This window comes from Poeciliopsis prolifica, unplaced genomic scaffold (genome assembly GCF_027474105.1).
Source record: "Poeciliopsis prolifica strain line A6 unplaced genomic scaffold, Auburn_PproV2 SCAFFOLD032, whole genome shotgun sequence".
In the NCBI taxonomy this organism is placed as follows: Eukaryota; Metazoa; Chordata; class Actinopteri; order Cyprinodontiformes; family Poeciliidae; genus Poeciliopsis; species Poeciliopsis prolifica.
In genome coordinates this window covers 772,665-784,962 of record NW_026562407.1, presented here as the reverse complement: position 1 = coordinate 784,962, position 12,298 = coordinate 772,665, and the positions used below count along the sequence as shown (strand labels likewise).

The following is a 12,298-nucleotide window of genomic DNA, read 5'->3' as shown; positions in this document are numbered from 1 at the left end:
TAGATTTTACATTAAATAGAAGAACCAATACTAATAAGATGACTCAATTAATTTCAATGTCCACAAACCTCATTAGAATTTTAATGTATGAATATTTATTTGAGCAAGCTTTAAGCAGGAGTAAATGGCAAACAAATTAGTTTTTAATGATTACAAGTTTTTTAGAGAGTAAAATTTAAATTTGTATAAGATCAACTTAAATCTCCACTAACACCTCTCCCTAATAGTGCCATCAATTTACTAAAGAAGGCGTTTGGGGTGTAGGCAACTCATATCCAGATGACAGGGGATCTCGACAACACAAAAGTAAACTTTCTTGGGCAGATTCTGGTCCTGATATGACGAATTCTCCTCCGAACAGGAGCAAAGTAGAGTTGGTAGTTATCTTTCAAACGTCCCAAATCTTCATCACTTTTGTGATCTTTGTCCAATCCCCAAGTCTGTTGCATTAATTCTTGAGATCTTTCGGGTTGAGTGTGGAGCCTCGGTCGAATTAGGAACCAGAGTTGTTTGCCGTCGGGTCCCGTCTTTTCTTCCAGCGAAGTGTAAGCTTGTCCTCCCTCTGGGTCCGGGGCGAGGCTCCCTCGTTGGTTCCTTGGCCCGCTGTTGCTCGTTCCACTTGCTGAAGACGAAGAACCGAAGCTCTCTGTTTCTGTGCATCGCTTACACCAGGCCCCCTGATCACTTCATCCTCTACTTGCATCAAGCCTCTGGGCTCACTGCCCAGATGTCCTCTCCCCGCGATGAGTCAGGCCTGTCCACACCCATAACCAGAACATATTCAGGCTTGACTTTGCACCCAAAGACTGTCCTTATGCATTTTATTATTCTGATTTCAGTCTTTTACATGTTATACAGACTTATAACTCATCGACATAAACACTTTTAATACATTTCTTCAATCATAACTTTTTAATACTCGTTACTTTTGATTCAGTATGATTATACTTTCAATTGTGATTCCTTGTTTAACTGATTTATATAATTATCAACAATCAACTTCAGAATTTACTTACTTCATAATCACCAGTACTTCAATACAATAAAATTTTCCATAATAAACATTATTCAGCATGCAATATTACTTTAGTCTCTCAGACCAGTTATGATCTGTTTTCTGCATGAACCTGGACAGATCTCACCTCCTCATACCAGTTTTCATGACAAATGACACTGAGACAGACAGAAATACAGACTGAAAGTAAAAGTCTATTTGACAGTCATCCAGAATACCAAAGACTGAGGATGTCTCTACTATAACGACACGGTACCAACAAATATATATTATTTTATTATTTGTATTTAAAGGGTATTATTTGACGATCTCACATAGACTTTTATAAGAAGAATCTGGTCACTAACAATGTTAAGAAATAATTTGTCAACATATTACTGTAAATCTATTTTACAGTCCAAAATAGATTTACTGAAGCCACCACCTTTCTAGAACCATGTACATAGATTTTACATTAAATAGAAAAACCAATACTAATGAGATGACTCAATTAATATCAATGTCCACAAACCTCATTAGAATTTTAATGTATATTATATTTATTTGAGCAAGCTTTAAGCAGGAGTAAATGGCAAACAGATTCATTTTCAATGATTACAAGTTTTTAGAGAGAAATTTTTCAATTTGTTGGATTGTTGTTGACCGATAGGGGGCGACTTTGGACAATGACTTAGGAAACTGCAAAGACAAATTTCTTTCTGCATGCAAATATTTTTCTTCTTTTCCTTTTTATCCCTGGTGTTCAGTCATGACGTCATAGACATTTGCTGCAGTACTTTTAAAAATACAACAGAATGACCATGTCTTGGAAACCACGTGATTTACAAGAAACTGGAAAATGTGTTTATGAAAGTGAAAGTGTTTTTCAGCAGGTTGTAAACGGACAGTCCTGCAGATTCGTTGGAAGGAGGAGGACGTTTGATTTTTACTAACAGTCGGTGCTCAAGCAGATCTTCTGCTACGGTAAGATATTTATCCTGTTTTGTTGACTGATTTAAAAATGAAATATAAGAGTAAAAATAAACATTAATATTCACTTGTACTAACCTCTGATATTATCAGTGATAAAGGACAGAAAACTAATTTGCACGGGAGATCCTCAACAGATTTACTGGACTTCATTTTGAATGAACTGCAGATAAAACATAAAATACCAAACTAATGTTAATCAATGTGGTCCAGATGGTCACTGAGCTTATTTTGCAGTGAAAGGTTTCTGGGAAAAAAAACACTAAATACTTTTTCCTGTTTCAAAAAAACAAAATTAGATGTATGTGAATTTCCTTTTTCTGATTTAAATGAAAGTGAAAGTGCATGTATTTGACCTCCTGTTGACAATCATTCAACCATTCTGAGTGCCACACTCACATTAAAAAAACTAAATTGGGCCCCCATTGGGTCAGACCATCTATTTTAACACATTCTTTTACTCCAGCCTGAGAATATTTATCATGCTAATAACAGACAGACAACTGTTTTTTTTTAACTTGCATCTTTGAGTCTGTGAGGAAAAAGAGCTTTTAGGTTTTGTGGGATTATATTGGATAATAAATGTGTTGGAGAAAGTTAAAGATGCAAATAATTGAATATTTTTTCTCATTCTCCTTTCAGTGAAAAATGCCTGAATAATAACCAAGCAGGAAGTATTAAAGAGTTATTTTCTACAATGGAGGTAGACAACTACTTTGTAGAAAAACGTGATGAAAAATGTTGTAACTATAATAAGACTGAAAAATATGTAATCTTATATTTTTATCTTAAGGAAACTAGTGCTGTAGATTCATTTGTGGATTTTTACTGTGAAGAAGAAAATGACCCAGGATCAACAACATGTGCTGACTGTAAAGCTGAATATCATAAAATGGATACAGATGTTAAAGGTCAGTGCATTGAATTTGACAAAGAACAATCAGCAGTCTGTGTCTTCAGGTATTATTATGATTGTTGTTATTGTCTTCACAGCTGTTTGCTGTCATGTGAAGACAACACAGTATAAAATCAGCCATGAAATAATTTCTCAGCCTCTGGCGACTCCTGTTGGTGAAATGAAGAACCACATTGTGATCAAGTGCAGGGAGGAAGAAACCTTACGAGAGACAACAGACACAAATGACTCAGCAGAAATCAGTGACCTCCCTGGAAAACCAAACCCTGAGGAAGAAAGGAAAACACAAAGTAAGCATTTTTGTGTTGACTTTGATGCAAAGCAAAAAAATACATAATTTATAAATGCATTTTGAACTAAATATATTTTTGCCTGGTATTGAGAAGAGATTGTAGGTCATCCTGCACACACAACTTTATTAAAATGCTGACCCTAGAAATTGGAAGTGGTCTTCCAAATTTTAAATTAATTTATCTAAACTAAAGGCAGTGCATTAAAAATCAACAACACAGAACAAAGCGAATTAAATTAGGATTATTCCAAACCACTGAGAAAACACTCATGCTTCAAAAACAGGAGTTAAACATGAATTCCCTCCATCTGTGATGCATTTATTAACTAAAATCATATCACAACAATGAAAGTTTTTTGATTTGGTTAAATTTGAGGGAGGGAGCTTGCAGGTATAGATAAAGTTTGATATGTTCATCTGCTTGATTAATGTGTAATGGGATCTGTATTCTCTATTCAACTTGTCGAATATTAATTAAACCTCATAAAACTTTAATTTAAAATGAATAGGCCATGTCCATGTTTTTGAAAATTCACAGATAGAAATGGAATATGACAGAATATTTTTTGACGCTGTCAGTCAAAATGACAGACAACAAAATAAGTCTAGCACAACGTCTGCTGCCAGTATTCCTTCAAGATCATTTTTTAAAATTATTTAACTTCTGTTTGATCAGGTGAGATATTAAGAACAAATTTTTATTTACAACCCAACATTATTATAAATTATTTGGAAGAAAAACAATCACGTTGATTTTATTGGATTATGTCACTGGATTTTAGCATTGTGCATTCGAGGCGGTGAACAATATTACCAATGGTACTGGAGACATTTCAGTGAGACGGTTTTACCCGACCATCGGGCCGAGTGACGAAAACCTGTTCCGTATGATGTAAAGCCATACCACTCCAATCTGATGGGAGAATCCATCTGAGCACCGTTTGACTGATTTTAGATCTAAAGTTTCAAATATCATTGACTCTACTGAACCCATTAACATGAAGGTTGTGTCTAGTAGGAATAAATATCCATGGAGAAAAGCACAAACAGTTCAATCTGCAAGACAACTCTGCTGCAGAGCAGAACGAAAATGGCTTAAAACTCAACTTCAAGTTCATAATGACATCTATATAGAAAAACTACATAACTAATTCAACACTGAAACATGCAAGGGAGGCTTTCTTTGCAGATGTCATAAACGAAAACATTAATAATGCTCGAACTTTATTTGCAACAGTTGACAGGCTCACAAACCCTCCTGTGACGTTTCCACCTGAACTCCAATCTAATGCTGCCTGTAATACGTTTTCTGATTTCTTTTCAGAGAAAATCCAAAAAATCAGAGGATTAATCTGCACATCAACTCTAAAACCAGAACCATTGCTGTACCCAAACAAAACAAATACAGGAAAAATGACCCATTTTCAACTACTTAATTATAAAACCCTAGAAGAAATTATAAGTCAATTAAGTTCAAGCTCCTGCTGTCTGGATGTCCTACCCACACATTTCTTTAAGAAAGTCCTGCCTGTTATTGCTACTGATCTGATCCAAATCGTAAATTCATCGCTTACATCAGGTGTTTTCCCCCAGGCCTTGAAAACAGCAGTCATCAAACCATTGATAAAAAAGAACAACCTGGACAAATCACTACTGCAGAATTACAGGCTGACCTCTGACCTCCCATTCATCTGCAAAGTTACTGAAAAAACTGTAAACAGTTACATAGCTTCCTAACAATAACCAACTGCTTTGACACTTTCCAGTCTGGTTTTCGTGCTCACCACAGCACGGAGACTGGCCTAGTCAAAGTATTCAATGACATCCATATAAATACGGACTGTGGGAGAACCACGGTGCTGGTTCTGTTGGACCTCAGTGCAGCTTTTGACACTGTCGACCATGACATATTACTGAATCGACTTGAAAGTTGGGTTGGACTCTCTGGTTCGGTGCTCGACTGGTTTGAATCTTACATAAAGAACAGGGATTTATTGTTTCAATTGGAAACTTCTCATCAAAGAGGTCAAAGGTCACATGTGGGGTACCCCAAGGTTCAATCCTAGGACCCCTCTTATTTAATATTTATGTGTTCCCATTAGCTCAGGTTAAAACAGGAAATAATATTAGCTACCATAACTATGCAGATGATACTCAGCTCTACATGTAGGCATGTTTATGTTCGCAATGACACAGCACCAACATACGCAGAAGGCAAATGTTACTGCAAAAACACTGGATAGGTTGTCATATCAACGCATAATAAATTCTTGGCTAAAAGAGTGATTTTATTGTTATTTGTAGCTTATTGGTTGATATGTATGTAATTTCCATAGATAGAAGGAACGGACGCCTCAATCAGACAAAGTCTTTCAAAGAATCTTTCTTCATAGAACTGGAGATTGCTGAAGTCCTTCTCGTCCTTCATGGAAACAAACATTTGCATGAAGTTTTGTTTGTACCAGGAAGTTCACAGAGACTCTGATGCTACAGGATGTGTAATGACTTGTGTGTGTTAATACACCCAACAAGTGAATATTTTCACTATCTTCTCACAGCTTCAGCATCATTGAACTTTGTCTTGAAAATCAATGCGAGAAATAAAATTTGCAAAATTGACGTCCATGTTAAACCAACAAATACTGGGATGTAAAAGTTCAAAGGATGTAATAGTGAATAGAGAATAAATTGACAAATAGAAAGAGAAGAACCCAAACAGAATATAAACAAACTAAATTTATCTGCAATACTAGAGACTCCAAGTACACAACAAAATTTAATTAAGAGCTAAAAAAAATATTTTGTAGGATATGTCTCTTTTAAGTTATTAGATAAAACATCATTAGTTTCAATTGTAGAACAATGTTTCTTGCCTACTGTGCAAAAATATGATCTAAAGTGCTGAAGTTAAAAATAGTATTTAATTAGAATTCACACCCATACACATTAAAAACTTAATGTATCTTTATCATTCACAGAGACCAACCCTGAGAGACTTTTGGAAGATTTGGGCTTGGAGCAGTACCACAGAGAGAAGTTATCATTAAGCAAAATACTTGAGATTGATGAGAAGACGATCAATGATGACCCGAGCAACTGTAAATCAAATGTCCCTTTGTATTTTCTTAAGAAATTAGTGATGGTTAATGTGACTGCTAGGAATGTAAAAGGTGACCTGAGTGATGCCTCTTCTGATTCAAACTGTGATGATCCATCAGAGAATACAGAGAGCAATTTTGAGGATCTGTTTGAGAGCCCAAATGAGGCTGAAACATTTAACCCTCTTGATATAATCACTGCTCTCTTCCTGTGTTCTGATGGGTTTGTTCAGCAAGAACTGGCTCTAAAAATGTCCATGTGTCAGTTCTCTGTTCCTCTGCTGCTTCCTAACTGTGATACACAGCAGTGCACCCTCATGCTGTGGGCCATGAGAGACATTGTTAAGAAGTACAGACCTTCAAATCTCACAGAATCAAAAGGCTTCATGGAAGAAAGAATAGTTCTTTCTGAACTTCCAATGATCTCATTTGTGAGACTGGGTGAGTGCTCTCTGTCCAAATCTGAGATCCTCAACAAACTTCTGAGTAACTCTGAGCAATACCATGACACCTTTGTTCACCGTGACATGGAGTGTGGAGACATTGAGAGAAGAATATCCAATGGACTGACTGAACTGACCTGGTACCTTCCCTGTGGAAACAAAAACATGGACATCTTCAGTGAACCAGTTGCTATAGCTAACCTTCGTGGAGACATTGCTTCATTTGAAACTCAATTCTCCTTTTTGTGTCAGACATCTGCTGCAGTTTTTGTTTTCTTTGACCAGCTGGACTCTGACTGCAAACTGCTGATGAACAAAAACTACAAAGCTCAGATCTTCTTAGTGGGAAACCAACAAAACAAGAGTCTGACTCCAGATGTTTTGAAGAAAGTAGCAACCAGTCTGAACTTGACAAAAAACAATATAATTATAAAAACTAACAAAACAAACGATGCAGATTTTGTCAAATCTTTGAAGAAAACTGTGATTACTGTACTTGCCAACCCACAGTTAAAGATGTCAGTAGAGCAGATGGCTGATGTTGCTCATGAACTGGGAATTACTGTTGATGAAGATTCTCCAGAGTGTCAGGAGGGAAAGAAAAATGCAGATGCCATCACTGCAGAGATTAAAGATACTTTTCAATTCAAAGAAAATCATTTTCCTTTACAAGGTCAAATATGGAAGGAACTGACTTTCTTGGAAAAGGAAGAATTTCGTCTCCGAAAAGTTGGTTCTGAAGACATAGAAAACTACAAGAGCAACCTTAAAGAGAAAAAAGAAGAGCAACGTAACAAACAAAACTCTTATGCAATGTCCAAAGCAATGACCTGCTTCATTACTGCAATATCCAGCCAACAAAGAGAGAGGTGTTACTTTCTGAAATGGCTAAGAATGAGCCTTGACAACTTGTCTCGAATCAAACTTTCTGGCCTCAGGGAGCTTTACAAGGAAAAATCCAAAGATTCTGAGAACAAAGAAGAGATAAAAAAAATTGATCAACAACTTTCCAGCAGCTCACTGGGAGTTGAGCATTTCTTCCGTGAAATGGGTCAGATCTATGAAGCTTCTCTTTACCTTCCAGAAACAAATCCATCACGTCAACAACTGCAACATCTGCCCAAACTCTGTGCTCAGTTGTTGCTGGATGGATTTCCTGTTGAGCTTGTAGATGGAGATGCTTCCAACATTCCTCTCAGATGGGTGAGTGATGTTCTCTCTCAGCTCAATGACTTGGTGTCTCCAAACAACAAGATACGGGTCGTCACAGTTCTTGGAGTTCAGAGCACAGGGAAGTCCACTCTCCTTAACACCATGTTTGGAGTCCAGTTTGCAGTCAGCAGTGGTCGATGCACTAGAGGTGCCTTCATGCTGCTCATCAAAGTCAATGAAGACTTGAAGAAAGTTCTCAACTGTGACTTCATGATGATCATCGACACTGAAGGCTTAAAGTCACCAGAGCTAGCACAGCTGGACAACAGCTATGAGCACGACAATGAGCTGGCAACACTTGTTGTTGGGCTGAGTGACATCACCATTATCAATATTGCCATGGAGAATTCAACAGAGATGAAAGACATCCTGCAGATAGTGGTGCATGCTTTCCTCAGGATGAAGGAGGTCGGCAAAAAGCCTCAATGTCAGTTTGTTCACCAGAACGTTTTCTGATGTTTCAGCCCATGAGAAGAACCTGAGAGACAGGAAGCTGCTGTTAGAACAGCTGGATGAGATGACCCAGGCAGCAGCTAGAATGGAGAAGAAAGAGAAATACAAGAGCTTCACTGATGTGATGGAGTATAATCCAGACACTGGGAACTGCTACATTCCTGGACTCTGGAATGGAAACCCACCAATGGCTCCAGTCAATGCAGGATACAGTGAGACTGTCTATGAACTCAAGAAAAACATCATCCAACAGCTGGGAAAGTGTGGCTCAACTTCTAATGACATCTTGGAGTTCAGAGAGTGGATAACCAGCCTGTGGAACGCAGTAAAACATGAAAACTTCATCTTCAGCTTCAGAAACAGCCTGGTGGCTGATGCTTACATGAGGCTCTGCACAGAGAACAACCAATGGGAGTGGGAGTTCAAAAGGAAATGTACAAATTGGTCACCAAAGCAGAGACAAGAATTTCTAATTTTGGTTCATTTACTGCAACATATGCAATATCTGACATGAATGAATTCATCACTGAGTTGAAAAGTGAAGCAATCACAGAGCTGATCAAGTGGGAGACAAAGATCCTTGAAAACCTGAAGAAATACTTTGAGCAGCCAGAAGGTCATGTTTATCTGGTTGAAGGATACAGAGAGGATTTCTCCAACAGCATCAAGAGTCTTCGACGAGAAACTGAAAGATCAGTGTTCAACCAGATCACAGCAGCTGCTGATATTAAAGGGATTGAAAGAACTTGAGAAAATCAAGGCCACTTATAGAGAAAAATTGAGAAAGCAGTTTGTGATTTAATTGATGAATGTCGTAAGAAAAAGGTTCAAATGATGGACAAAGAACTAAATGAAAGTTTTGACAAGATGTGGATTGAAACACTGAGCAGCTTGTCTTTCTCTAAACAACAGATTTCAAATATCTACACCAGTGTTTCTCTTCAGTTGCGAACAAATCTTTCACACAAAGGAAGCCATGCATGTGAACTGCTGAGTAGAAAAAGTCTAAAAGACTGTGTACTGGAGCCTTTTACATACAAACCTGAAGGAGTGAAGGAAAAAGCCAAAACTTTTTTAAAAGGAATTTGGACCTGGACGGATCTAATAAAGGAAAGACAAAAAATTGCTGACAGCATCATCTCTGCTTGCAATGATTGTATTACTGATAAAAACAAAAGAAAAACTAACTATCATGATACCTACATCCAGGAGATTCTTCACATCATTGACGAGAGGCTGAATGAAGCTGATGTTGACACAGACATTGAGTTTGAAGTACCTCTGAAACAACACATCTGTGGATCTGCAGCCAGAAAGTTTCAGAAAATGCATGAAGATTTTATCCAAGAAAATGATCCTTATAAATGTCTGCAGAAAAACAAGAAAAAGTTCTGCACAGATTTCAAGAAAGAGACCAATGCCAGAAAAAAGCTGAAGAATTCACAAACCAAAGTCTGAAACCTGCTGTTGAAAACTTCATCTATTCTTCTCTTGGTCCTGATATTGTTGACAAAATGACGGCAAAACTGGAGTTCAGCACACGAATGTCCTTCCAGTATTATATTTTACTGGATCTGATTGCAAAAAGTGACTTCAAACGCTTTAAGAGCTACATTCGCTCATATGAAGATTATGTAAAATCATGGACATCTACAAGAATAAAGGAGTTTTTCTCCTCTGAGTCTACAGTTTGTGAGTTAGAGGACAAACACCTTAAGTTTTGCATCGACCACATAAATGCTGCCATTAAAATGGCAAAAACAGAAAACACTGACAGTCTGAGGACATTTGTTGAAGATATCTGCAAAGAACTTGGTGATAAACTGGTCATTTCCCAGGATGCTCTTGATGCCTTCATGGTTCTGAACAAATCTGACCCAGAACAGTTTAGTCACTGGCTCAACATGTGTGTGGAAGAAATGACAGAAACTCTTAGAGAAAAGTTCAAATCAACAAAGTTTGAAACAAAACTCTCACAGCTCCACATAAAACCAGAGAATGAGCTTTTTAACAGAGTGATTGGTTGTTGCAAACAGTGTCCATTCTGCAAATACCCTGTGATGCTGGTGGAAAAAAACACACTGTACACTTTGCTTCTTTGCATCGACCAAATGGATTTGGTGTGATCAAGTCGAAAGACTCAAAAAGACTCACTACTGACATCTGCTCTTCTCTTGTTATCAGTAACAAACGTTTTCGCTGCAGTGTCACAAACAATGAATGGTGTCCTTACACAGAATACAAGAATTTTTTCCCTGATTGGGATATTCGTGCTGATGTGAGCCTTGAATCATCAGATTACTGGAAATATGTGATGTCCACATACAACAAGGAATTTGCTGATGCATATGACGCACAGCCTGCTGACATTCCTGAACCCTGGAAGAAAATCACAAAGCAAGAGGCAGAGGAAAGTCTCAAGGAGTCGTTCAACATCAAGTGAAATGTAACTCATGCTGAGTTTTAAGAGCACAAGTGGTTTTAAAAACTAGACCAGTTTTAATAACTAGTTTCTATTCTATGACACTCTTAATAAAAGCTGGTATTTCTATTAAAAACATAATAGAAATACTTTTGCATGTAGAGTATTTCTATTATTCTTCCTCCTTTTTTTGAAAGGCAGGATAATTAACACTTAGGGCTAATTTCTTTCACCAAAGACAAAATAAACTGCAAAGCCTGTTTTACTATAGCTCTGTCTATTTTTTAATCAATAATAATTTCTAATTAATGCATTTTATTGTTCTGTTCTTTTATAAACTTATGTTTACAAAGTATCTTGTCTTATAGTACAGCTTTTTAGAAAATGGTTAAAATGTACAACTACACAGGATGGATGATTTATTTGGACTTTCCTGGATTCTGTTGTTCCTGTTCTTGTTATCATTATTGGGTTATAGTTCATTTTTAATACTTCTCCCTATGGCTGCCTTTATCCTGTTGTATTTTGGTGTATTTTTCCAAACCATTGATTATTTACTGCTGCAATTGCTTATTAATCAGTTACAGAAACAACAGGTCAAATTTCAAGTTCATAATCCTTGATATTATGACCCTGACCTGAGATAACATGACCTCAATTAGAGTTAGTCATGCAAAGCTTTGCAGAAACCATCTGAATCTTATTTTTGTCCATTTTAACATTTGAACATTCCTTTTTAGATGTTTGGTGTTTTGATTTTGATACATTTCATTTGTCTTATTTTTCATTGCATGAAAGAAGACATTACTTAGATTTGTAAAAGGTGTAGCATGTTGCTTGTCCAATACAAACCCAGCTAATGTTTAACCATTATGACACAATAAATGGTAATAAAAAAGTTGGAGTTTGTTCTTGCCTCTATTCTTCTGATAGAGGAAAGAACAAACTGCCTCTAATAAACAAACAAACCAGATTACTGGAAACACCTTCATTGATCATTCTGAATTTGTGATTCTATAACAGAAAGGAAGTCTGCATTTTCATTTATTAGGATAATTACATATTGATACCTTTTAAATAAAATAAAGCAGTGTGCCATACAATATGGCATGAATTAAAGCAGAATTAGTTGTCTGCATATTTGTCACAGAATAAAGAAGTAGAATCTTCAGTTTTGTTTTAAGTCTTTAAATTTATTTGAATTAAGCTGTGTACTTAAAAATCTGGGATGCAGATTCCTCAATCACAATGCTTAATTTCCAAAAGGGACATATATATAAAATTGTCAAGATAACAGTTGTGCTTAAATATTTTATCAATGAAATTGAGATTTTATTTGTTTAGTGCTGTTTCTTTTGTTTCAGTCTTTTGCAGAAATTCATGCAGAATCAACAGATGCACTATTTCACGTCAATGCATAATTGTGTTGATCACAAATTTTTTGCAAAAAATTGGCAAAAGTGTTGTAGACTAGTAAA

General features: G+C 36.5%; 1 pseudogene; it reads left to right on the top strand.

Annotated features, from left to right (window-relative positions):
* Positions 1 to 2,631: 2,631 nt before the first annotated feature.
* On the top strand, positions 2,632 to 11,991 carry LOC129373236 (up-regulator of cell proliferation-like; annotated as a pseudogene).
* The last annotated feature ends 307 nt before the right edge of the window (positions 11,992 to 12,298 follow it).